At 41.5% G+C, this 26,008-nt stretch overlaps 1 protein-coding gene across 2 annotated transcripts in view; it reads left to right on the top strand.

The window, feature by feature from the left end:
- LOC126981145 (hemicentin-2-like) overlaps nt 1-26,008 on the top strand; it is a 159,455-nt gene that overhangs the window by 73,839 nt on the left and 59,608 nt on the right. The gene's annotated exons all lie outside the window — the stretch shown is intronic.

The raw sequence follows: 26,008 nt of genomic DNA, 5'->3' as shown, positions 1-26,008 counted from the left end.
TCTACCTCTGTGCCACCTCCCCCACCACCATTAAACCAAACCACCACCACCACAGCAACCCTCCCTCACCCCTACCACCATCCATAAACCAAACCTAACCTCACTAAACTAAACCTCAATCCTTTCAATACCACCACAATCTACCTTTGTGCCAAAACCACAACCATTAAACCAAACCACCACCACAACAACCCTCCCTCACCCCTACCACCATCCCTAACCCAACCTCACTCATCCAATCCAAACCATCCTTTCAGCACAACCACAAAGTCACCACCGCTAACATCACCCCTAACACAGCCTACCCTTCCCTCACCCCCACCACCACCACCACCACCACCGGCCGTCCATTGCTACATATATTAATGGGTTTATATACACATTTTTCCCTCGGCTCTTCCATCCCCTCACTCGATTTGGCCTCCTCACCGTCCATTAGTCTAATCCCGACAGGCCATTTAACCATTTTTCCAGCGTGCTCCAATCCTAAATGTGGATACAATAGACGCTTTAATACACTAGTCAGCTGATCGGAAAGGAAGGAGGGGTGAGGGAGGGAGAATGAGGGGGAAGAGGAGGGGGGGGGGGAGGGAGAGGTAGGGGAGAGAGTGAGATATTTGGAAGAGGGAGGAATGGAATGTGGTGGGAGAGAGAGAGAGAGAGAGAGAGAGAGAGAGAGAGAGAGAGAGAGAGAGAGAGAGAGAGAGAGAGAGAGAGAGAGAGAGAGAGAGAGAGAGAGAGAGAGAGAGAGAGAGAGAGAATGGGAGGTAGAGACACATACCAACAATAAACACACACACGCACACACACACTTCTCTTTCCCTTCCCTCCACTCCCTCTCACAGAAACACACGCACACACAAACACACGCACACAGAAACGAAATTACATACCAAACTGAAAGAGGTAAAAAAAAAGAGAAGAGAAAAAAAAACCACTCACCTCTTGAATTCTCGGAAAATAATAAAAAGGAAATCAAGACAGGAAGAATATTAATTAGGAAGCATCGGCAAAGGTGAGGTACGCAGGTGTCACGGGGTACAGGTAAGGAGAGAAAAACAGGTGAGAAGGCGCAGGTGTTGGGAAAGGGAGGAAGAAAAAAAAAGATGGAAGGTAAGTGGAGGATGTGGGTGAGCTATGGGATAGTTTCTAAGGGAAGAGAAGAGTAGGGAAGGGAAGGGAAGGGGAGGGAAGGATATGGGAGAGAAGAGTAGGGAGGGGAAGGGAAGAGAAGGGAAGGATATGGGAGAGAAGAATAAGTAAAGGATGGGAAGGGATGGGATGAGAAAGGATGGGAAGGGAAAGGGAAGGGAATGGAAGGGTAGGGATAGGAAGTGAAAAGATTGAAAGGGAAGGGAAGGGAAGGGAAGGGAAACTGAGATGGAAGGGAATGGAATGGAAGGGAGGGAAAGAAAAGGCATGGGAAGGGAAGAAGAGAGAAGGGATGGTAAGGGAAGGGAAAGGAGAGGAAAATAAAAGGGGGGAAGAGATGAGAAGGAAGAGGAGGAAGGAAATGTGAATGATAAAGAAAGAGGAGGATGGAGATAAAAATTGAATTATAAACGAAGAGGGAATTAAGGAAGAAAAAGGAGGAGAAGAGGAGAAGAGGAAGAGAATCAAGAGGAGGAAGAAGTTAAGAAAGGCTGAAAATGAAGGAGAAAAAGAAACGAAGGAAGAGGTTAACAAAAAGTGAGAAGGAAGAGGAGAAGAAGCGGGATAGAGAGAGAGAAACGCAAGAGGAGAAAGGACTGAAGATGAAGTGGAAAGAGAAACGAAGGAGTGGTTAACAAGGAAGAAGTGAAGGAAGGAAGAGGAGGAGTACAGGATAAGAGGAAGAGGAAGAGGAGGTAAGAGGAGGAGGGGGGGTCACATTGCATGCTGCCAGAAAAGATACGTTCCTCTTCTTCCTCTTGTTCCTCAGTATCGTGTCAAAGAGTATTGCAACCCCTCCCTCCCCCCCTCCCTATATCCTCTACATACGAGAAAAAAATGGTGGGAGGGAAAAGAGAGCAAAGGGAGGTAAGAGGAGGGAAAGAGGAAGGGAGGAAGGGAGGTTGAGAGAGAGACAAAAAATGTACAAAAAAGGGCAAAAGAGAAAGATCGTGTCAAATGTGAAGGGAAAAAAAGCAGGAGGAAGGAGAAGCATTAAGGGGAAAAGGACAAAAAAAAAAAAGGTGAGGAAAGGAATGACGGATAAAAAGGAACATTGGACAGGAGGAGGAGGAGGAGGAGGAGGAGGAGGAGGAGGAGGAAGTTACTAATGCTGTGATTTGTAGACTTTGTTCGCGTGTAAAACGTTGACTTTATTTTAGGTAGTTTTCTACGTGTGGAGGAGGAGGAGGTGGAGGAGGAGGAGGAGGAGGAGGAGGAGGAATACGAGAATGAGGAGGAGGAGGAGGAATAATGATAATAAGAGAAGGAGGAGGAGGAGGAATAAGACAACGAGAATAAATAATGGAAGAAAAAATGAAAAGGAAAATAAATAATACAAGAATGCAAGCAAGAAAGAAGAAAATAAATAACGGAGGGGAAAAGGAAAGAAAGAAGGAAAACAAATAATGGAAGAAGGAAGGAAAGAAAGAAAGACAAAAATAAGCAGGAGAGAAAGATGGAGGCGGAGGAGGAGGAGGAGGAGGAGGAGGAGGAAGAAGAAAAAAGTAAGAAAGAATGAAAGAAATAAGATAATGTTTCATCTTCTTCCCTTCTTCCTTCATACAATTTTTCTCCATTTTATTTCCCAGAAGTGAATGCGGTTTGCCACGCTCTCTCTCTCTCAAGCATAGTACAGAAAACATCATATAAAAAGAAACTCAGGTTGAAAAGAAACGAGAGAGAGAGAGAGAGAGAGAGAGAGAGAGAGAGAGAGAGAGAGAGAGAGAGAGAGAGAGAGAGAGAGAGAGAGAGAGAGAGAGAGAGAGAGAGAGAGAGAGAGAGATAAATGGCTGGAAAGGAAGAATGAGAAAGGGAAGAGGGGGTAGAAGGAGAGGGAAAGAGAAGGGGGAGAGGGGAGAGGGGGAGAAAGAGAAGAAGTAAAAGACATAAATAAGAAGAGAAAACAAGGAGAGAAGAGGAGAGAAGAGGCTGAAGAAGATGGAAGGAGGAGGAGGAGGAGAGAGATGGAGAAGAGGGAACTAGAGAAAGGGAGACGGAGGGGAGAGAGGAGGAAGAGAAGGAGAACTGATAAGGATTATTGAGGAGGGAGAGGAGAAGGAAGAGTGAGAAGGGAGGAGAGGCAGAGTAAGAGGGGAGAGGTGGAGAGAGAGGGGAGGGAAGAAGGGGAGGAGGAGGGGGGGAGGAGGGGAGGTAAAAGAAGGTATCACAGGTACTTTGCGCCCTCTAAGTCGCCTATTATGAGTAGTGAGAAGGGGGAGGAGGAGGAGGAGGAGGAGGAGGAGGAGGAGGAGGAGGAAGAAACAAAGGAGGAAGGAAGAGAGTGAAGATGATACTGAGAAGGAAGAGAATGGGAGAGAGGTTTTGAATGATGGAAGAGGAAGAAACGGAGGAGGGAAGGAAGGAAGAAAGAGGAAGAAAATATGGAAGAGGAAGAAAAAGATATGTGAAGTAGTAAGAGAATGGAGATGAGGTATAGGAGGAAGAGGAGGAGGAAGACGAGGAGGAGGAGGAGGAGGAGGAGGGAAGGAAGAGAGTGAAAAGGATGTGAAGTAGGAAGAGATTGAAGATCATATTTGGAATGAAGGAAATGAGATGAAAGAAGAAAGAAAGAAAAGAAGGAGGAGATTGAAGAAGACGTGAAGAATTGCAAAAAAGGAGGTTTTGGGGGAAGAAAGAAAAGGAATGATGGAAAAGGAAAGCAAATACAATAAAAATGGAAAGAAGAAAAAAAGGAAGGAGGGAAAACGGAAAAAGAAGAAGGAATAGGAAGATGAAAACAGAAGTAAAGGAGTGAATGAGGAGAGAAACAAAGAGAGAAGAAATGGAGCCTGAAGAAGACGGAAGAAGGAGGAGGAGGAGGAAGAGAGATGGAGAGGAAAAATGAAGGTAGTAAAGGAAAAGAGGAAAGAAAGAGAATATATGAATAGAAGAAAGATAGATGGAGGAAAAATGGAGGAGGTGGAGAGGAAAATATTCACTGAGGAAAGAGAAGAGAGAATAAATTACTGAAAAGAAGAAAGAGAAGGAGAGGGAGAGAGAAACGCAGTAAGGGAGAGAATGAATGAAGGAAGGAGGGAGGGAAGGAGGAAGGGAGGGAGGGAGAGAGAGTTGAGGTAGGTATTATAAGCTGTCTGAGTAGGGAGATAAGGAGGGAGAGAGGGAGGAAGGGAGGTGCTAAGAGAAGGGGGGGGAGAGAGAGAGAGAGAGAGAGAGAGAGAGAGAGAGAGAGAGAGAGAGAGAGAGAGAGAGAGAGAGAGAGAGAGAGAGAGAGAGAGAGAGAGAGAGAGAGAGAGAGAGAGAGAGAGAGAGAGAAGGAAGTGAAGTCTTAGTGGGGAGTCTTTTGAGGCGGAAGATGAGAGGGAGGGAGGGAGGGAGAGAGATGGATGGAGAGAGAGAGAGAGAGGGAGGGAGGTAAGAAGGGAGGGAGGGAGGTAAGTAGGTAAGGAGAGAAGAAAAATCTGTACCAATGAGGCATAAGTGGTGTTTTTTTTTCTTCTTTTTCTTCATTTTATTATTATTATTATTATTATTATTATTATTATTATTATTATTAGTAGTAGTAGTAGTAGCAGTAGTAGCAGTAGTAGCAGTAGTAGTAGCAGTAGTAGTAGTAGTAGTAGTAGTAGTAGTAGTAATAGTGTTTTGTTGTCGTTGGTGTTAGTTGCAGTAGTAGTAGTAGTAGTAGTAGTAGTAGTAGTAGTAGTAGATCACCTTTAATACCTGAATGAAAATTAATTAGGGCCTCACCTGCTTAATTATATAACCTGTCTTACCTTCCCCTTCAGTAACCCTCTTTTACCTCCCTTCTACCTTTCTTCTTACCTCTCCCCTACTCCTTTTCTTCTTCTTTTCCTCACAGTAATTCCCAACACCTTAATCTATCATCTTTTTATCCTTCTTTCCCTTATTTTCTATTACATATCCAAACTTTCATCCATCTTCCTGCTATCCTCATTCTTCTGTTCTTTCCTATCACATTCACTTATTCTTTTTATGCTTCCTCTTCACTTTTCTTTGATCATACCTTCATCTACATTCTTTACGTCTTTTTCCATAACACGTCCATTCATCTTGTTTTTATCTCTCATACTTTTATTATTATATATTTTTTCTATCACCTACATCCATCATCTTTTTCTATCCCTTCTTCTTCTTCTTCTCATTCCTATCACCCACATTTTTCGTCCTATCTCCCTTCTTTCTTTCCTTCTTTCTTCACACCTCCCCAAAATCATCATCATCATCTTTCTATCCCTCTTCTCTCTCTCTCTTCCTCTCCTTCCGTTCCCATCACCTTCCTGGGTTTTCAAGGCCCATAAGAGAAGGTTGAATATGACACTCTCTCACGCCTCTCCACTTTAGTTCTGGTTTTATTCCTGTTTTTTCCCTGTATTTTTCTTTTCCTCAAATAAACGGGACATAAAAAAGTCACATAAGAGAGAGAGAGAGAGAGAGAGAGAGAGAGAGAGAGAGAGAGAGAGAGAGAGAGAGAGAGAGAGAGAGAGAGAGAGAGAGAGAGAGAGAGAGAGAGAGAGAGAGAGAGAGAGAGAGAGAGAGAGAGAGAGAGAGAGAGAGAGAGAGAGAGAGAGAGAGAGAGAGAGAGAGAGAGAGAGAGAGAGAGAGAGAGAGAGAGAGAGAGAGAGAGAGAGAGAGAGAGAGAGAGTGTTGCAATAACCTGAGGATGGAGCCAAACCAGTGCGTGTGTGCGTGTGTGTGTGTGTGTGTGTGTGTGTGTGTGTGTGTGTGTGTGTGTATAGCATTCTGAGCAAGTTTACTTTCCTCTTTCCACGCCTCCTCCTCCTCCTCCTCTTCCTCCGCCTTCTCCTCCATTCTCTTGCTTTCTCTTCCTTTTTTTTACTTATATTCCTCTTCTTTGTCTTTCCCTCCTGCTCTTACTATTCTCCTTTTCCTCCATCCTTTCTTATCTCTCTCTCTTCTCTCCTCTCCCTCCTCCTCCTCCTCTTCTCTCACTCGCTCTTTCTTTCTCTTCAACACCTTGCCTTCTCTTCCTTCTCCTCCTTCTTCCCAATCCGCTCCCCCTCTTTCTCTCTCCCTGTCTTTCTTTTTATCTTTCTTCCCTCTTTTATCTTTCCTTTGTCTTCCTTTCACCACAAAACACCTTTCGCCTTCTGCCTTCCCCGAGAGAGCAATTTGTATTCTCTCTCTCTCTCTCTCTCTCTCTCTCTCTCTCTCTCTCTCTCTCTCTCTCTCTCACTGAGCCTCGAAGCGTGAAATCATAAAGACGAACAAGAATTAAAATTGTTAGCAAGAACTTGACTTTTATTCCTGCAATTAAACTAAAGCACCATGAGAGAGGAGGAGGAGGAGGTGGAGGAAGAGGAGGAGGAGGAAGAGGTGGAGGAGGAGGTGGAGGAGGAGGAGGAGGAGGAGGAGGTGGAGGAGGAGGAGGAGGATGGTTTGTTTATATGAGTCAAGGGAGTTGTTAATAATATATGTTCCTATTCGTTTGTTTTTATTCTTTTCTCTTCATTAAATCTTTCTTTCTTTCCTTTTAATTTCTGTTTAATGTTTGTCTTAAGTTTTTGTTTCTATTTTTTTCTCCTATTCCCTCTTTCTTTCAATTGGTTTTCTGTTGTTTCGACGTAAATATTTTAAATCACTTATATTTATCTCTTTCTGTCTTTCTTTCTTTTTTATTTTACATTCTTTCCTACTTTATTCCTTCTCTCTTTTCATTTCGTTTCCACTTTTCCTATTCGTTTCTATTTTCTTTTTGTTTATTCTCCGCTTTCTTTTGTCATTCACTCTTTCTTTTCGTCACTTTTTCGTCTTTCTCTTCTCGTGTCCTCTTTCGCTTTTTCTCTTTTTCCGTTTCTCTTCTCATTCTTTCTCTCTGTTCATCTTATTTTTCCATGTTCCTTTTCATTCTTTCTTTTCATATCTTTTCCACTTTCCCTTCTTTCTTTTCATCTCCTTTCTCCTTTCCTTTCTCATTCCTTCTTTCCCTTTACCTCTTTTCCACTTTTCCTTATCAGTTCCACTTTTTTCATGTCTTTTCAACTTCTTTTTCATTCCCTCTTTCTTTTCATCTCCTTTCCTCTCTTTGTTACGCGTATTACACATTCTATTCAATATCTTTTCTTTTTCTCTAGACTTTATGTTTAGCTTCTATTTCAACTTTATCATCATCACCATTTTCTTTTTTTATCTTTCATTTTCTTATCAAACTGGTATAATCCTAACGTAAGAAAAAGAAAAGAAATCCATGGTAACATTTTTCTTCCATAAAGTTCCTTGTTTAAAGTCGGTGAAAAAATATCGAGAAAATCAATCAACTTTTTTTATTCTTGTCATCATTCCAATATTCTTTTTTTTTTCGTCAGTCTGCGCTGCTGCTGCCCCTGTCCAGTCAGTCAGTCTCTCTCTCTCTCTCTCTCTCTCTCTCTCTGAAAAAAAAGAGAGAAAGGAAAGAAGAAAAAAAGCGAAACGATAAAAAACTGTAAAAATGTTTGGGGAAATTCGTTTTCTGAAATTGAATCCAGAATTTTCCTTTTTTTTTGTCTGAATCTTTTGTGTGTGTGTGTGTGTGTGTGTGTGTGTGTGTGTGTGTGTGTGTGTGTGTGTGTGTGTAAAGATATGTCAAGGTTTTTATAGATTCATTAAAATTCAATCCTTTATGATACACAAAACTGATTTAATTGCCCGCCCCCCCCCCCCCCAAAAAAAAAAAAAAAAATCGCAATCATCTTAATTACTTCCGATATCGAGGTGTTTTATTTAGCGGGGATAATTAGGATAAAAATAAATGAAGGTGAAGGGAAGTAAAAGGGAAGGAAGGGACGGTAGGGGAGAATGGGTAGAAATGGAATGCTGGAGGAGGAGGAGAAAGGGCGGAATGGGAGACAGTTAAAGGAAAAACAGAAGATAATATAAGGAAGAAACGGAGAGGAGAAAAAAGACAGGTGTAAGAATAAGGAAGAAGCCGTGAAGAAAAGGAGGAAAATGAATCAGGAAATGGGAAAGAAAGAGCGTGGAAGAGAGGAAAATATGTGTGTTTATGGAAAGGAGAATAATAAAGGGAAAAAAAGGAGATATTGTGTAAGAAGAAGAAAGAAGCGAAGAAGAGGAGGAAAATGAATCAATGGGAAAGAAAGAGCGTGGAAGAAAGGAAAATATGTGTGTTTATGGAAATGATGAGAATAAAGGGAAAAGAAAGAGAGGCAATGTGTAAGAAGAAGAAAGAAGCGAAGAAGAGGAGGAAAATGAATCAGGAAATGGGAAAGAAAGAGCGTGGAAGAGAGGAAAATATAGAGCGGCTAATCACACTGACGCGATTTCTTGATGTATAAATAAAACCCACACTGGCAGACGATAGACTTATATTTTTAACCAAACAGTTTGGCTCAGGTATTTGATCCTCCTTTTGGCCACCTCTTTTGCTTTACTTTAGGAGCAGCGAGTAGTGGGCTTTTTTTTTTATTATTGTTTTCTTTTTTTTGTTGCCCTTGAGCTGCCTCCTTTGTTGTAAAAAAAAGAAAAAAAAAGAAAAAAAAAGGATTGCCCAACCTCCCTGTCCTCATCCCGTTTATAATTTTTCTTTTTCCTGTTTGTCAATTAGAATATATATTGCCCATCCCCTTCCTCCTCCTACTCTCCCTTCCCAACATGTGTTAGCCGCAGCGTTGGGGCGTGGCCGTGACCTCACTTCCCTCCCCCAGACCTGACGGACCCACCCTTCCCTTTCTTCCTTACCCCTCCCGTACTTAGGTAGGGTACTCGTTCCATTGTGTATATAAGGAGAATTGTAAAACTTTGTAACTACTTCTACTCTTCCTTTACACCACTGAAGATGGTGGCAGTGTCCACCGAAACTGTTTGGTTAAAAATATAACTCTATCGTATGGTAGTGTGGGTTTTATTTATACAGAGGAAAATATGTGTGTTTAAGGAAAGAAAGAGAATAAAGGGAAAAGAAAGAGAGACAAAGTGTAAGAAGAAGAAAGAAGCGAAGAAGAGGAGGAAAATAAATCAGGCAATGGGAAAATACAGTGTGTGGATGAGAGGAAAATATGTGTGTTTATGGAAAGGAAGAGAATAAAGGGGAAAGAAAGAGAGACAGAGTGTAAGAAGAAGAAAGAAGCGAAGAAGAGGAGGAAAATAAATCAGGAAATGGGGAAGAAAGAGCGTGGAAGAGAGGAAAATATGTGTGTTTAAGGAAAGGAAGAGAATAAAGGGAAAGGTAAGAGAGACAGACAGGCGTAAGGAGAAGACAGAGGAGGAAAATAAATGAATAAAAAAGGAATAAAGTGCACGAGAGAGAAAAAAAAACATAAGTGTGCCGGCTTTTTTTCTACACTCTTTTTGTTGCCCTTGAGCCGTCTCCTTTGTTGTAAAAAAATGTGTTTGCATGTGTTAAAAAAAAGTGTAAGGGGAAGGAAGGAAGAGGAAAGAGAAACAGGAGTGAAAGAGAAGAAGGAAACATATGAGAAAAGGTAAATAAAAGTGCTTGGAAGAGAGGGAAAAAAAATGTATATGTGTGTGTATGTGTGTGCGTGTGTTAAGAGTGTGAAAAAAAAGTTAAGAAGAAAAAGAGACAAATATGATAAGGGAAAAACGATAGAGAAGAAGGAAACAGATAAAAAAGGAATAAAAGTGCATGGAAAGGAGGAAAAATGTGTGTCTGTGTGTGTATGTATGTATGTGTGCGGGTGTGTACGTATTGTGGATGTGAGTGAGATGAAACACATGGATGAGAGAGGGTTCGGGGGGGAGGAAGGGGATGGGTGGTGAGGGGGGTAATGGGGTGATAAATTACTGAGGGAAAGGGAGCTGGCGGGTGGTTAACAAGATCTTGGGATGGTGGAGGGTGTGGAGAGAGGAAGGGAAGGGATGGGAAAGGAAGAGGAGGTGGGAAGGTGAGGAAAGAAGAGCAAGTAAATATGAAAAAGAGGCAGAAAAATATAGGAAGGAGAGAATGGGAAAATAGGGAAGGGGAAGGAAGATAAGGGAAGGGAAGGGGAAGGAAGGGGAGGGAAGGGAAGAGGAGGTGGAAAGGTGAGGAAAGGAGAGGAAGTAGATATGAAAAAGGGCAGAAAAATATAGAAGGGAGAGAATGGGAAAGGAGGAAAGGAAAGGGAAGGGAAGGGAAGGGAAGGGGAAGGAGGGGAAGGGAAGAGGAGGTGGAAAGGTGAGGAAAGGAGAGGAAGTAGATATGAAAAAGGGCAGAAAAATATAGAAGGGAGAGAATGGGAAAGGTGGAAAGGGATGGTATGGGAAGGGAAGGGTATGGAGGGGAAGGGAAGAGGAGGTGGAAAGGTGAGGAAAGGAGAGGAAGTAGATATGAAAAAGGGCAGAAAAATATAGAAGGGAGAGAATGGGAAAGGTGGAAAGGGAAGGGAAGGGAAGGGAAGGGGATGGAGGGGAAGGGAAGAGGAGGTGGAAAGGTGAGGAAAGGAGAGCAAGTAGATAGTAAATATGAAATAAGGGAAGAAAAATATAGGAGGGAGAGGATGGGAAAGGAGGGAAGGGAAGGGAAGGGAAGGGAGAGGAGCGAATGGAAGACAAAGGAAGGGAAGGGGAGAGGGTAAAGTAGGGTAGGGAAGGGGAGAGAGGGTGGGAAGGTGAGGAAAGGACAGGATATGAAAGAGTAGATACATAAAGGGGGAATAAAAAGAAACATGGGAGGGGAAGGAAGGGAGGGAAGGGAAGGTAGAGGAGGAGAGGGGATGTAAATTGTAGGGAAGGAGAAGGAAGGGGTGAGGGAAGAGCAAAGGAGAGAAGAGAGGGTGAGAGGGAAGGTTAGGATGGGATAGGGTAAGAAAGAGCTGGAAAAGCAATAAAGATCGAGAAAGAGAGTTGGCAAAAAGGTGAGGCAGAGAGAGCAATTAAGAGCAGACGTGATGAAGATGAATGAAAAAAGTGATGTAAGAGAGAATGTTAAAAGAGAAGATGGATAGAGTAAGAGTTGGCATGTAGTGAGTTAGTGAAGGTCATAGAACCGGTAATGGAATGAAATAGATAGAAGTTTATGAGTGAGGTGGAAAGACAGGTTAATTAGTGAAGGTAGGTGCGAGACAGGTAAAAAAGTTAACGAAAAAGAAAAACAATCGGAAAGGTGGGGAAGGTTACCAGACAAATGATGAATGCCTGGATGAAAATTAATTAGAGAAAAAAAACGTTAATTACACTGAAGATGATGATTGCTGCTGTATGATTAGGTCACCGGCTATATCTCCTTTTTATTTATTGTTTTTGCCGGAAACTGAAAGGGAGATTATTAGTTAGTGATTGATGGAGTTAGCGATACAATTTTAGGTGTAATTAAAAGCGTGTATTACATTCTTTATTCGTCATTTACTTTGTCAGAAAAAAAAATAGTGATTGAAATGGTGATAAAGAGGAAGAAAATATAGAGTTGATGTTAGTGATATTAGTTAAAAGTTCGTCTTCCTGTTCTTTTATTTTTTCTTTCATTTTATATACTGTTTTATTTATCGATGTATTATTAACTTTTTTTTTGCCGGAGCCTGAAATCTGTTTGAGGAGATGATGATAACGATGATGAAGATAGTGAAAGGAAGAAAATAAATAGTTAGTTAGGTAGAAAATAAATAGTGTTGGTAATAGTAATAAAAAAAAAAAACGTGTATCTAATTATTTTATCTACTATTTCTTTTGCCGGAAACTTAGGTAAAGGGGAAAGAGATGAATATGATAAAGGTTTTGCGAGGAAGGAAATGCATCGTTGGCGTTAGTGAGATTAATTAAGAAAAGAACGCGTTACACTCTCTTTAATTATTTCTTTTTTGCCAGAAACGGAAATGTGGGAAAGGCGAAAATGATAGCGAGACCGAAGGTGAATTACATCAAAGGAATCATAATGAAAGAGTTGGGGTTTGTGATGTTATTTTAAAAGCTTGTCTCTTCCTCTTTAATCCATCATTTCTTTTTTTCGGAAACTGAATAGAGGCTGAGGATAGAAATGTGTAATGAAAAAAAAAAGTGTTTGGGTTTCTGGCATTAATCCATACATCGCCCACTTTCACTCATCATTTCTTTTGTACGTTGGTGATGATATAATGATGGTGACGATGATGAATACAGTGCAATGAAGGAAATGATGATGTGTTGTTGCAGTTTACGTTGGCAATTCAATGTGTCTTTCTATTGATCCTAATTTACTTTGATGGAAAGCTGAAGGTGAAATGAATTAAGGAAATGAATTTAGCAGTGTTTCAATTTCCCTTGGCAATTAAATGTGCGTGTGTCTTGATTTTCGCTCTCAGTTAATATGAGTAAATGTGAGTAAATATTGAGGAAAGTGTTGTAAGGGAGTAGAGTTTCAGTTTGTATTGATAACAGAATGTGCGAGTCTTGCAACTGTCTATTTTTTCACCTTTGTTAACTTTTTACCCCGAAGAGAGAGATAATACATTTCAAAGAGTTGTTTTTTTAGAACGGACACAACTGCATTAAGTCAGCTTACCGGCAACACGGGTAAAAAAAAGAGGTGTATCAAAACCACTGCTGGCTTTCGGAGATATTAAGGGATAACAAGTGTATTAAGAGGATAATCTTTACGGCTCGCACTCCAGTTATTGTGCGGGAGACTTAAAGTATGTTATATGCGCAATCATTTTTATTATAACACCAAAAAATAATCACAGACAGAAAGTTACCGAGATTTACAGTAAGATTAAATGTAGTGCCTGGATATATGTTGCTGGTGTATCCATCAGTAAGAATAACAACGTTTGGAGACAAACAAGTAAAAAAAAAATACACCACGAGGAATCATTATATGACTATACTAAAATTAATTGAATAAAGATTAAACTAAAGCTTGAGAGATGAGCGTTGAGCCACACACGCTGGTCGCGGGAGCTTCACCTGAGGGAGTGACAGCCTTCTGCCACCGCGAGGAGCTGTAGGAAAGAACGTCAAAAAAGTATTGGGGGGGTGGGGTGGGGTGGGGGGTCAAAAGTAGTCTCGCAATAACACTAAATAAAAAATAAAAAATATCAGTCTTTGAACACAAAATTATTATAAATCATTTGAGTAATAGTTTAAGTTAAATAACGTTATCTGAGCAAAAATATCACATATATCAACCAGATATAAATTAATATTAGCTTTTGTTCTTTTTGTTAATGTAAACTGGAAATAAAAATCAAATGTGTTGGACATTAAATTTCCTACTAATATCTACACTTGTAAATGAACACGGATTCCTCAATTGTAAAGTGCTTACCTAAAGTTCCCCGTGTAGCCACATGAAGAGGCTTGAGGTGGCGAGGGACACAGGGCGGCGGCAGGCGTGACCAAAGTGTTATGTCTTCCTTTTGCATGTCATTCTGGTACGAGAGAAGATGGCGCCACTATAAACACTTGCCTGCGCCATGATGGGCCGGGGCCGACTACCATCCAGGCCCCTCAAGAGAGACTACCGGCGCTATTGGCGTAAAAAAAAAAAAATAAAACATCCTCTCATGATTTTTAGTTATGATCACCAACACACATTTGTAGTAAACACTTTCGTGGGTACAATTCACCCGACATCACGAACGGGGAGTGACATAGCATTATCTTCCTCCACGCGACCAACCAGAAATTTGCCATCAACACCAGCGCCAGAGACACACGTGAAAACGAAGACGTGGGGTTTCCGATGCCCCACGTAAGTCTTCTAAGCTCGATACGTCAATGCAAAAAAAACGGGAAAAAAAAAACAACCGAAATTTTGTGTATGTTGAAGATACGGTGACAATTGAGGGTGAGGGACATGTAAGGTTAGGTAAAGTAAGGTAAAGTAAGGCAACACTCACCCCTCTCTGCAGGTGTTCAAGGCAGCAAGGAGAGGGCGACTGACGTACCTGTTGAGAAATAAATACATATGAACAACATTTCCATTTATGATTTGACGCACGGACGAAGCTGAAATATTTAACTGATTTCAACGTGATTATTTTATGGCTGCTCCAACAACTAATCTTTTTCATAGCTACATATAATACACCAGTTCACTCCACGTTTAAAACAAAAGTAATCGAGCTACAATATTAATGATTCTCTAAAAACTATCCATCTATCATAAACACACACACACACACCCATACACACACACACCGCCTTTCCTTCCCTTTCTTCACATTTCCCTCACACTACTTCCCTCTTCTCTCCCCCTCCTCCCCATATCCACACCATCTCCTCCCCGTTAACTGACCCCTTCCAATCCTTCCCCTCATCAAGACGGACTAGGCACCTCCCTCCTCCCTTTCCCTTTTTCACACACCTCCCCTCCCTCCTACCCCTTTAACACATATTCCCTTCTCCCTCTCCCCCCTTTTAACTCATCTCCCTTTCCCAGGAACTAAAAAAAAGAAGAATGGGACACGCAGTTCTTACTCCAAAATGTACTCTGTGTTTGGCTTAAAAGATGTGTGTGTGAGAGAGAGAGAGAGAGAGAGAGAGAGAGAGAGAGAGAGAGAGAGAGAGAGAGAGAGAGAGAGAGAGAGAGAGAGAGAGAGAGAGAGAGAGAGAGAGAGAGAGAGAGAGAGGGTGGTGGGGGGGGGGGGGGTGAAGGGAAGAGAGATTGCACAGTAAAGAAACGGATAGATAAAAGAAGAGATATATGACAACGCAGAGAGAGATAAATAATAGATGAAAAAGAAAGGAGGAAAATAAAGGAGATTGAAATGTCTGAGAAAAGAAAGAAAATATATGTTGGGAAATAAGAAATGAAGGAAAAATTGGATTGAGAGATGGAGATGGACACACACACACACACACACACACACACACACACACACACACACACACACACACACACACACAGAGGGTTATATCTATTAAATTGTCATGGGAGGAGAGGAGGGGTAGGAGAGGAGGAAGAGGAGGAGGAGGAGGAGGAGGAAGAGGAGGAGGAGGAGAGAAAGAAAGGAAGAGCAAAGGCAATAATTAAAAACAAAAATAAATGTCTTTTCAAGCTCAAGTCTCCTCCTCCTCCTCCTCCTCCTCCTCCTCCTCCTCCTCTTCTAAAGAATGGGTAACAAGGCGGAAAATGCAAAGTGAAAGATGTTGAAAGGGAGGAAGGGAGGGAGAAAGGGAGGAGGAGGGAGAGAGGGAGGGAGGGAGGGAGAGAGGGAGGAAAGAAAGGATGGATGAGAGAATATGAGAGCGAAAGAGAAGAAAGAGAAGAAAGCGAAGGGAAATTGAAAAGCTTATAACTGTGGCGAGTGACTAATGGATGAGAGAGAGAGAGAGAGAGAGAGAGAGAGAGAGAGAGAGAGAGAGAGAGAGAGAGAGAGAGAGAGAGAGAGAGAGAGAGAGAGAGAGAGAGAGAGAGAGAGAGAGAGAGAGAGAGAGAGAGAGAGAGAGAGAGAGAGAGAGAGAGAGAGATTCATGGAAAAATAGTCATGTGGGGGTTATACTATAAACGCTTGCATCCGTAGAGAGAAATTTAGAGAATTAAACTTAAAGAAATTAGAGAAGAAAAAGGAAAAAAAAAAAAAAAAAAAAAAGTATGAGAAAGAGTTATTAATTAATTATGAAAAAATAAGAGAAATAGATTATACTATGAATAGAAAAAGAAAAAAAAAAAAAAAAAAAGAGAGAGAGAGAGAGAGAAGTAGAGAAGAAGATGAAAATAAAAATGAAAAAAATAAGAATTACAAATGAAAAAAAAAAAAAGAGAAAAATAAAGAATTAAATTAATGAAAGTTTAGATAGTTTAAGAGAGAGAGAGAGAGAGAGAGAGAGAGAGAGAGAGAGAGAGAGAGAGAGAGAGAGAGAGAGAGAGAGAGAGAGAGAGAGAGAGAGGGGGGGCGCATCTATGAAGGGCAAACACCTCTTCCCCTGACCCTTAATGCACCATGACACACACACACACACACAAACACACACACACATACACACACATACACACACACACACACACGCACTCACACACACACGCCTTACAACCTCCTTATGAGACCTCTTGAGACGATAACGCTAACATGTTTTGGACACGTGAAATACCCGGCAAATACGATGATTACTAGTTGGTGTACCTTTTCGCACCTGTCGAGGCGGCGCTAATTAGCAAGGTAAGGCTCGGTCATTGCTTTTGAGTTGATGGAGGTAAAAGTTCGCTGACACGCAGAGTTCGTTTAGTGAGACCGGCGAGTGTCACACCTTAACCACGGGCAATTAACCTTCCCTCCTTGCTCAGGTGTCTGTACCAAGGTGTCAAAGGCGAGAGGTGAATATCCAGCGTATGAAGTAAGATGAAGATGCTGCTGAAAGGCGTGGCGTAAAAGCAACAAGCCAGTGGGAAAAGATGGATTCAGAAAAGCGACACGGATGGGGAATGAGTGAAAATGGAGGTAAAGATGAAGGTTTTGATGATGGAGATGATGATGGAAAGGATGATGGGCTAGGCAGGATGACGTAAGAAGATGTATATAAGGAATGGGTATGTGACAATAAAAAGCAAACAAAATACACACAATAAAAGTAGTAATACCCATAAGACGCAATACAACTCTCCTTCCCTTTTTTCTACCATACAATTATCAATAATAAAACAAAAACGGAATAAAAATCAAAACCTTACCCAACACGCTCGCACCAATGTTTCCACTCTCTCCCTCCCTCCCTCTCTTCCGTGCGACTGCGCCCTGAACGCCCCACCACCACAGCCTGCCGTCCCTCCCCCCTCACGCCTACCCGGAGCTTCAGGTAATAACTTCACCGGGCAAAAAAGGCGGATTATACCGTTAAAAATATGTATGCTTAGCTGAAAATGCAGGAAAACGACCGGAGAGAAACAGCAGGACCAGCAACGCGCCCCCACCACCCCCTCTCATTCCCTTACCCTCTCCTCTCACACATACACACGTACACACACAAAAATAGTGAAACCGGAATCAAGGTGGCTATAGTTAACCCTCCGCAGGTGTGGCGCGGCATAGCGGGGATAACGTGTTGGCGGGACGGCGCGGATAACACCTTAATTGATGTCCCGAGAAGCGCCAGGTGCGACACACTACCTGGGCCGTTTTGCGTGAGGCCTGAGGGTCGTATTTCTAAACATTTCGTCGCCCAAGTTCACATATTTGACATGGCTTTCGTAGGAGCTGTAGGCCTTTCCAGGGGTAGTTGTATGACCCTGGTGGTGGTTTGACCCTTCTTCTGTGCCATGAACCTTAAAAAACACTCATGAAAACCAGATTGATCCCTTCTTTGACCTTTAGAAATAGTTGATGTGAGAAGCGATGGTGTCTTAAAATACGGCCATGAAACATTTCCCCATCCCGTCCATTCGGTAAAGCAAGTGTGAAGAACATGTTTTGAGGTGTGACTACGGAGATTTGTGCCTTTTCTTCCTTCTCTCCTATCACATCCCTCCTTGTCTCCTCTCCTTTCCCCTTCTCAGTTTGTCCTCCTTTCTGTATCTTTTTCTTCACTTTTCTTTTTTTCATTTTCGCTCCTCCATTCCTTTCATCCTCTTCTCTGTTTACTCTCCTCTTCCTTTCATCTATTCTCCACCCACTTCCATTTTTTTTTCTCCTTCCTTCCATCCTTCTCTCCGTCTATCCATTCTCGTCTCCCTATCATTATTTCTCCATTTTTTATATGTTTTTCACTTCCTCTCTTTCTCTCCTTCATTCCTTCTATCCTCACTCCTCCCCATCTCCCTCGCATTCTCCTCAATCTACTCTCCTTCTTTTTCCATCTTCCCTCACCATTTCTCTCCCGTTTACCTCTTCCTCTTTCATACTCTCCTTTCTCTCCCTTCCCCTCTTCACCTTCCCTCATATACCAACCTTTCATCCTCTTCCTCTGTATATTCATTAAACTCACTCACTTAACTTCCTTCCATCGTCCTATCCGTCCCTTCCTCCCAACCACCTCCCTCCCTTTACATCCTTCTCTCCCATCCCACCATTCTTTTTCACACTACTCATCCCTCCCATCTTTCCCTCGCAATTTCACCCACCATCTTCTTCTATTCTGCCTCTTCCCCATTTTCATCCGAGTCCGACCTTCCCTTCCTTCCTCTCCCTTTCCCTCCTCCTCCTCCTCCTCCTCCCCCTGACCAAGGTTTCCATAACAGGTAATAAACTAGCGTTGAAAAAGGTGGGATTATAATATTAGTAACGACGGTATTCACTCACGCTTCTTATCCGCTGAAGAATGTTGGTGTGTGTGTGTGTGTGTGTGTGTGTGTGTGTGTGTGTGTAAGAGAGAGAGAGAGAGAGAGAGAGAGAGAGAGAGAGAGAGAGAGAGAGAGAGAGAGAGAGAGAGAGAGAGAGAGAGAGAGAGAGAGAGAGAGAGAGAGAGAGAGAGAGAGAGAGAGAGAGAGAGAGAGAGAGAGTAAAACATTCAGAAAACAAAGATACACACACACCCACACCCACACAAACACCACCATCACAACCACAATCAGAGAGAGTAGTACAAAATAACACTACAAAGAGGCGAGAACAGAAAGAAAACAATTAGACTAAAAATAGAAAAAGAAAAAGAGCGCAAAAAAGAAAAAAAAGAAATGTCCGCCCGTTACGAGATCATTCTGTTAAGCCGATTCCAGGAACACGAAAAAATGGGTGCACAGGAGGCGGGAAATGAATGTAGAGTTTTACACGGAAAGAGGAAGAACAAGGGAAAAATAGAATAGAAGCCAAAGGAAATTAAATGTTACTCTTCCTTATATATGTGCTAGGAAAAAAAAGAAAAGAAAATAAGATTAAAACAAATTGGATATTCCTTTCTTGTTATTTTTCTTTTATTTCGTGTTTTGTTCTAATATAAAAACGTGATGAATTCTTTGTTATTTTTAGTTTGATATTATTTAAAGCTACTCGGGTTGTTTCGGTGTGTGTGTGTGTGTGTGTGTGTGTTCGTGTGTGCGTCGCCAATTTTTCCCAGTACACTTTTAATTGGATTGCTTTTGTATCGACACTGATTAGTTGATAACAGCGTTTGATATGTGCTCTGTTTTTGTTGTTGTTGTTGTTGATGTTCTATTTGTTGACGATATTGCTGCTATTCTCTCTCTCTCTCTCTCTCTCTCTTGTCTGAGTGCTCATATCCGTCACTGACTTCTACGAACGCGATAATTACGTGTTATATATTTCCTTTCTCTGAGTGTGTGTGTGTGTGTGTGTGTGTGTGGGTGTGTGTTTCCCAATAATAGTAATCAGTCTTTAATACGTTTCATGCCAAAGAGACTGAGTGTTGCTGCTGCTGATGATGATTATGAATTTTCGCGGAGTAAAGATTGAAAGGGGAACTAATATAAATAGTGTAAATAATAATACTGATACTACTACTGCCAATAATAATAAATACGTTCCTTTCCCATTTGTTTAATATTCTTCCTTTCCATTCCATTTCCTTCTATTTCCCTGCCTTTCCATTTTCCCCTTCCTTCCTTCCCTTCCCTCACCTCCCTTACCTTTCCTATCCTTTCCCTTTCGTTCGCATTCCTTCCCTTCCCTTCCCTCCTCCTCCCTTTCCTTTTCCATTCATTGACCTTCCCTCTCCTTTCCCTTCTCTTCCCCCACCTTCCCTCACCTCCCTTTCCTTTCATATCCCTTCCCTTTCGTTCGCATTCCTTCCCTTCCCTTCCCTCCTCCTCCCTTTCCTTTTCCATTCATTGCCCTTCCCTCTCCTTTCCCTTATCTTCCCCCACCTTCCCTCACCTTCCTTCCCTTCCTTTCCTCCCTCCCTGTTTCCTCAGGACGAGAAGGAGAGATAATAATAAGAAAAATTAGAAGAAAATATGAAGATTAAAAGATCGGGGACAAGTTTGTTTATTTTTCGAGAGAGAGAGAGAGAGAGAGAGAGAGAGAGAGAGAGAGAGAGAGAGAGAGAGAGAGAGAGAGAGAGAGAGAGAGAGAGAGAGAGAGAGAGAGAGAGAGAATGAGTGAGTGATGAATGGGAGGGAAGATGAAGTGGATGACGAGGATAATGAAGAATAGTGAAGATAGGCGGACGAACGGAGTGAAAAATGAACGGAGGATGATAAATGAAGGAAGAGAGAGAGAGAGAGAGAGAGAGAGAGAGAGAGAGAGAGAGAGAGAGAGAGAGAGAGAGAGAGAGAGAGAGAGAGAGAGAGAGAGAGAGAGAGAGAGAGAGAGAGAGAGAGAGAGAAAAGTGGGTCAACATCGAGTAAATTGAGAGCTAACGATAAAATGAAAATTGCGGTTGAGGTGGCTTGTGAATTATGTCAAAAGGTTTATTATTATTATTATTATTATTATTATTATTATTATTATTATTATTATTATTATTATTATTATTTCATTTATCATTTGTTCGTTGTTGTTCTTATTGCTGTTATATTGGTTTTCCGCATTTTAACTTTATATCTAATTGAGAGAATAAAATAAAGGAATGAAAGACAGAAAAAAAAATATAACGAAAAGGAGAAGATAAAAAATATACGTGCAGAGAAGAACAATAATATAAACAACAAACAAGATAAACAATAAATATTCAAAATGACCAATAAATAAATAAACCAATAAATAAATAAACGGATATCAGAGAGGAGAAAAACTGAGGACACACACACACACACACACACACACACACACACACACACACACACACACACACACACACACACACACACACACACACAAACGAACAAACAAAAAATACAAACACAGAAATACGAACTTATAAATGAATTAAAAGAAAAAAAAGAAAAAAATATGATAAAATTAACAAGTACTGAGAAAAATAATAAACACGAAAAAAGATTAAAAAAAAACAAGACAATAAAACAACAAAAAAACAAAGAAACAAATAAAGAGAAAAAAAAAAACAATCTCACAAAAGTTATACATAAAGCAAGACACACGCACGAAAAAAGAAAAAGAAAAAAAACTAAAAATAACACTCAAATCCAAACGCCCTCACACTCACACAAAAAAAAAAACACAAAAAACAGGAAGTCCAATATTTACCTGTCCATTTAGCAGCATCCTTTAATCACGAGTGCTCAGGTGAGAGGAGGTGAGAGGAGGGGAGAGGAGAGGGTGAGTTAAGAGGAAGATGAGAGGAAAATATGGGAGAGCAGAGGGGAGAGAAGGGGAGAGGTGGACGAGAGAGAGGGGAAGGGAAGAAGGGGAGATGGAAGAGAACAAAACAGTGAAGAGATAGAGAAATAGAGAAGTGGAGGAGTGAGGATGGGAGAGTAGGGGAGACAAGGGGAGAGGTGGATGAGAGAGGATGGGAAGGGACGGGGGAAGGGTACAAAATAGTGAATAGGGAGAGAGAGAGAGAGAGAGAGAGAGAGAGAGAGAGAGAGAGAGAGAGAGAGAGAGAGAGAGAGAGAGAGAGAGAGAGAGAGAGAGAGAGAGAGAGAGAGAGAGAGAGAGAGAGAGAGATGGTGTGAAGAGTGTGGGAGAGAAAGAGAGAGGGAAGAGGTTGTTGATAAGAGAAGGGAAGGGAGAAGGGGGAAGGAAGAGGGAAGGAGACAAAACAGTGAACAGAGAGAGAAAGAGGGAAAGAGGGAAGGATTAGGATGAAAGAAAAATGAGATAGAAGAGAAGAGGGGAGAGGTGAACGAGAGGGGAGGAAAAGGAAGGAGAAGGGAACAAACTTGTGAATACAGAGAAATAAAGAAAGGGAAGTGTAGGGATGTGAGAGGGACATTAAAAAAAAAAATAATAATCGGCTCTTATTGTTAAAGAAAATAAAAATCTTACCAGTAGAAAAAAAAGAATAAATAGAAAACAAATAGAATTGGCATGAGTTAAAATAAAAATAAAAAATAAGGAATGGAAATAAGACAAAAAAATAAAGGAAATAATGGTAAGTTATATGCTTGTATATGGAAAAAACTAAACCCAGTCCTTAACTTTACACATAATTATCCAAAACAATAAAAACAATAACATTCACATCGCTAAACTTCCAAAAAACAGTGTAAAGAGGAAGAGATAGACAATTATACATAAAAAAAATAAAACAATTCTCATTTATTCTGACACTGAACACAAGAATAAAATGAAATACAACAAAACTGAGAGGGGAAGGGAGGAGAAGGGATGGGAAGGGAAGGGAAGAAAAGGAAAGGGAGGGGAAGGAAAATTAAGGGAAGGGAAGGGAAGAAGAGAAAAGGAAAGGGAGGGGAAGGGAAATTAAGGGAAGGGAAGGGAAGGGAAGGGAAAGCAAGGGAAGGGAAGGGAGTCGGCCAAGGCACAAAACAACCAAGAAGAGAGAGAGAGAGGGAGAGAGAGAGAGAGATGGATGTGGATACGATACGAATACAAAAAAACAATACAATAACCTACACGCTTTCAGGGGCTCAGAGTGTTGGAAGAATGCATAAGTAAGGCGTTCAGGTGGATAGGTGAGTTGAAAGCGAACTTGACCTTTGAGCAAAACCGATAACATTCGCTCTTTGTCGACCCTTTTCAATTATAGGAACGGGAAAGTTTTTAAGTTATAACATCAATTGCGAGAGTCAGATAGATAGATAGATAGATAGATAGATAGATAGAGAGAGAGAGAGAGAGAGAGAGAGAGAGAGAGAGAGAGAGAGAGAGAGAGAGAGAGAGAGAGAGAGAGAGAGAGAGAGAGAGAGAGAGAGAAATGTATGTATGTATGTCCGGTTCCCTGTGTATGCAAATCTTCAATGGTAACGTAGTGTGTGTGTGTGTGTGTGTGTGTGTGTGTGTGTGTGTGTGTGTGTGTGTGTGTGTGTGTGTGTGTGTGTGTGTGTGTGTGTGTGTGTGTGTGTGTGTGTGTGTGTGTTCCCAGTTCCCTTACCATTCAATAATTACACCTGCCTCATAAAGAAGAAGGAAAAGGAGGAAGAGGAGGAGGAGGAGGAGGAGGAGGAGGAGGAGGAGGAGGAGGAGGAGGAGGAGGAGGAGGGGACAACACTAAACCCATATTGATCTTCCCCCTTCCTCTTCCTCTTCCTCTTTTTAATATTACTTCTCTTTTATCGAGAGAGAGAGAGAGAGAGAGAGAGAGAGAGAGAGAGAGAGAGAGAGAGAGAGAGAGAGAGAGAGAGAGAGAGAGAGAGAGAGAGAGAGAGCGCTACAAAGAGGTTTCAATTCTACTACAGTCGGTTCTAATCCTTTTGCTCTCGTTTTCTTTACACTTCCTGATCCTTTATCGCTCTATTGCACGTTTTGTTTTCCTTTCTTTCTTCTGTCACTGCCTATCTCTCTCTCTCTCCCCCCCCCCCTGACCGAGTTTCATTCTCACCCTTATCTTCCTTCATTTGTCTCCTTTACTTGCATTTTCCAGTCCTTTGCTCTTCCTCTGTCTTTCTTCCTCTTCTTTTTTATTTATTTCTCGACCTCTTCCTTCTCTTTATTACTCTCCTCTGTTTTCTATTCTTTAGTTTGATTTTTTGTCTCCTCTTTTTGTCCCTCCTTCATCTTTCCTTCTTATGTTTTCTTTCTGTTTCTCTTTTCGTTTGTAATTCTCATGTTATTCATTTTTTCCTCCTTTCTCTCTTTCTTTTTCCTCAATTTTCTTTCATTCTCTTTCATTCGCACACGTTTTTATCTACTATCAAATTTCTCTTCTTAATATTTCACTGCTTCCTCTTTAAACGCCTCTTCTTCTTCCTCTTCCCTCCACCTTTCCCTCCACGTCGTTCATAACTTAATGCTATTTCTTTTTTATTCTTCGTTTTTAGTTTGTTTCTGTTCTTGCCTATTCGCACACAATCCTTTTTCTCCTATTTCTTTTTCTGATTGTTCGCTTTTCTTCTCCCTTTTCTCCTTTCATCCTTATATTTCTCCTTCTCTTCCTTCTCTTCCTCCTCTTATTCCTTGTATTAATCCTCTTATTATTATCCTCCTCCTGCTTCTCCTCCTCTTCCTGATATATTTCTTCTTAAATCTTCTCCTTTTCCTCCTTTTATTTCATCTCCTATTTATCATTACGTTTCTCCTACACCTCTTCATTCTCTTTCTCCTTTCGTTCCTCGCCATGTTCCTCTCTTAACCTTCCTCTAACGGTCTAACCCATCTTCGTTCTCTTCCTCTTCTTATTCCGTGCCCTAATCCCCTTTTTACCTTCCACCTCCTCCTTCTTCATCTCTTTCTCCTCCTCTTTTATGCCTCAATACGCTTCTTCCTCATCCATTTCCTCTTCCGCTTCAATCTTCCAATACCCGACTGTCATTTGTTTTCTTCTGTGCCTTAATCCTCCGCAGCTCCCGCCCGCCCCGCTTGAGCGTTTGCCCGCGTGCACTTTCATATTTGTCTATAAGCGACGGAATATTTGGTTAGGCTCGGTGCAGAGGCTCCCGCGTCCCGTGTTCCGGCGTCTATGATTCACTGCTTTGTTTTGCCTTTCATATGCTTGGAATGAGAACCGGAAAGGGAGGTGAAAGGGAGGATTGGGAGGGAGGGAAATGGAGGGGCAGGTAGTGAGAGGGAGAGAGGTAGATGAGTAAGAGGTTCGATGAAATAGGAAAGAGTAGGGAACCAAAGAAAGGAAAAGGCTTAAAAGGAAAGGAGGAGAGAGAGAGAGAGAGAGAGAGAGAGAGAGAGAGAGAGAGAGAGAGAGAGAGAGAGAGAGAGAGAGAGAGAGAGAGAGAGAGAGAGAGAGAGAGAGAGAGAGAGAGAGAGAGAGAGAGAGAGAGAGAGAGAGAGAGGAGTGTTAGAATTGGAAGAGAAGGGAAAGAGGGAGTAGGAGAAAACGGAAGGAATAAACAACGAAATTTAAATGTAAAAGGTTTAAAGAAAATAAGAGAAAACAAAGGAAAGCAAAAACATGAGCTTACTATTACCATCATATCATTATTGTCATCATTATTATCATCGTCATCATTCTGCTCTTATTACTATTCTACTAGACCTAATATTGACTTTTGACGTGATAATAATCGTTGTAAAAGAAATAGAAAATCACACACTAGTAAGACGATGTAAATAATGCAATCCTGGGAGAGGATGGCGGGGGGGGAAAGGGAAAAAGGGGAAAAAGGGGGGAAAAGGGGGGAGAGGGGAAAAGGAGGAGGGAAAAAGCGGGGAAAAGGGGGAAAAGGAGGAGAGGGAAAAAGGGGGAAAAGGGGGAAAAGGAGGAGAGGGAAAAAGGGGGAAAAGGGGGAAAAGGGAGGAAAATTCAAAGAGTAAAATATCACGTTGCGAGAAATGATTAAAAAGGAAAAAAAAAGATGAAAAGGATATATAAAAAAGGAAATAAAAACATGAAAATAAATAACACACACACACACACACACACACACACACACACACACACACACACAAAGAACGACAAAAAAAAAGAACAAAGAGAAAGTCATCCTCAAACACCTCATCTATCAATACCTCCTCCTCCTCCATTATCTCCTCCACCACAACGCGTCCCAGGGCTCCACTTTGACCTAAGAAAAAAAAAGGAAAATCGCTCCTCTCGCCTTTCATCTGCCATTGCATAAAAAAGTGAAGAAAAAAAAAATGACGCGGCTATCACCAAGCACTTCCTCTCTCTCTCTCTCTCTCTCTCTCTCTCTCTCTCTCTCCTGTTCTTCTTTAATATGTCGGTTGCTTGTTGTATTCATGTTTCGCGCCACTCTCCCGCGACATTATTTCCCCAGGGCTCCTTTTTTTCTGAAGCTAGCGTCGGGAAAAGAAAAGAAAAGAATGAAAGCTAAGAAAAGGGAAAAGAACCGGTTCATGCACGCGCTCTCATCCAGCACCCTGACCCGCCCACCCTTCCTTTCCTTTCTCGTAATTCTCCGTGTGTGTTTTCCCGTTCCTTCGTACCCAGAATACGTCTTCCCTCCCTCTACTTTCCCCTTTATAGTTCTATACACTTATGCTTCATGTATGTACGTATAAAAGAGTATATAAATAAAAATATATCATCAGAAACTACAAATAAAAATAAAATACGCTTCGTCTGTGGCGCAGGTAGGCCTATTGGTGGGGCCCGATGGTAGGCCCCACCCCGTTATGGCGCA

The sequence above is a fragment of the Eriocheir sinensis genome, chromosome 4, assembly GCF_024679095.1.
Source record: "Eriocheir sinensis breed Jianghai 21 chromosome 4, ASM2467909v1, whole genome shotgun sequence".
In the NCBI taxonomy this organism is placed as follows: Eukaryota; Metazoa; Arthropoda; class Malacostraca; order Decapoda; family Varunidae; genus Eriocheir; species Eriocheir sinensis.
The sequence above is the reverse complement of the archived record's forward strand: the minus strand, read 5'-3'. Positions and strand labels throughout refer to the sequence as shown.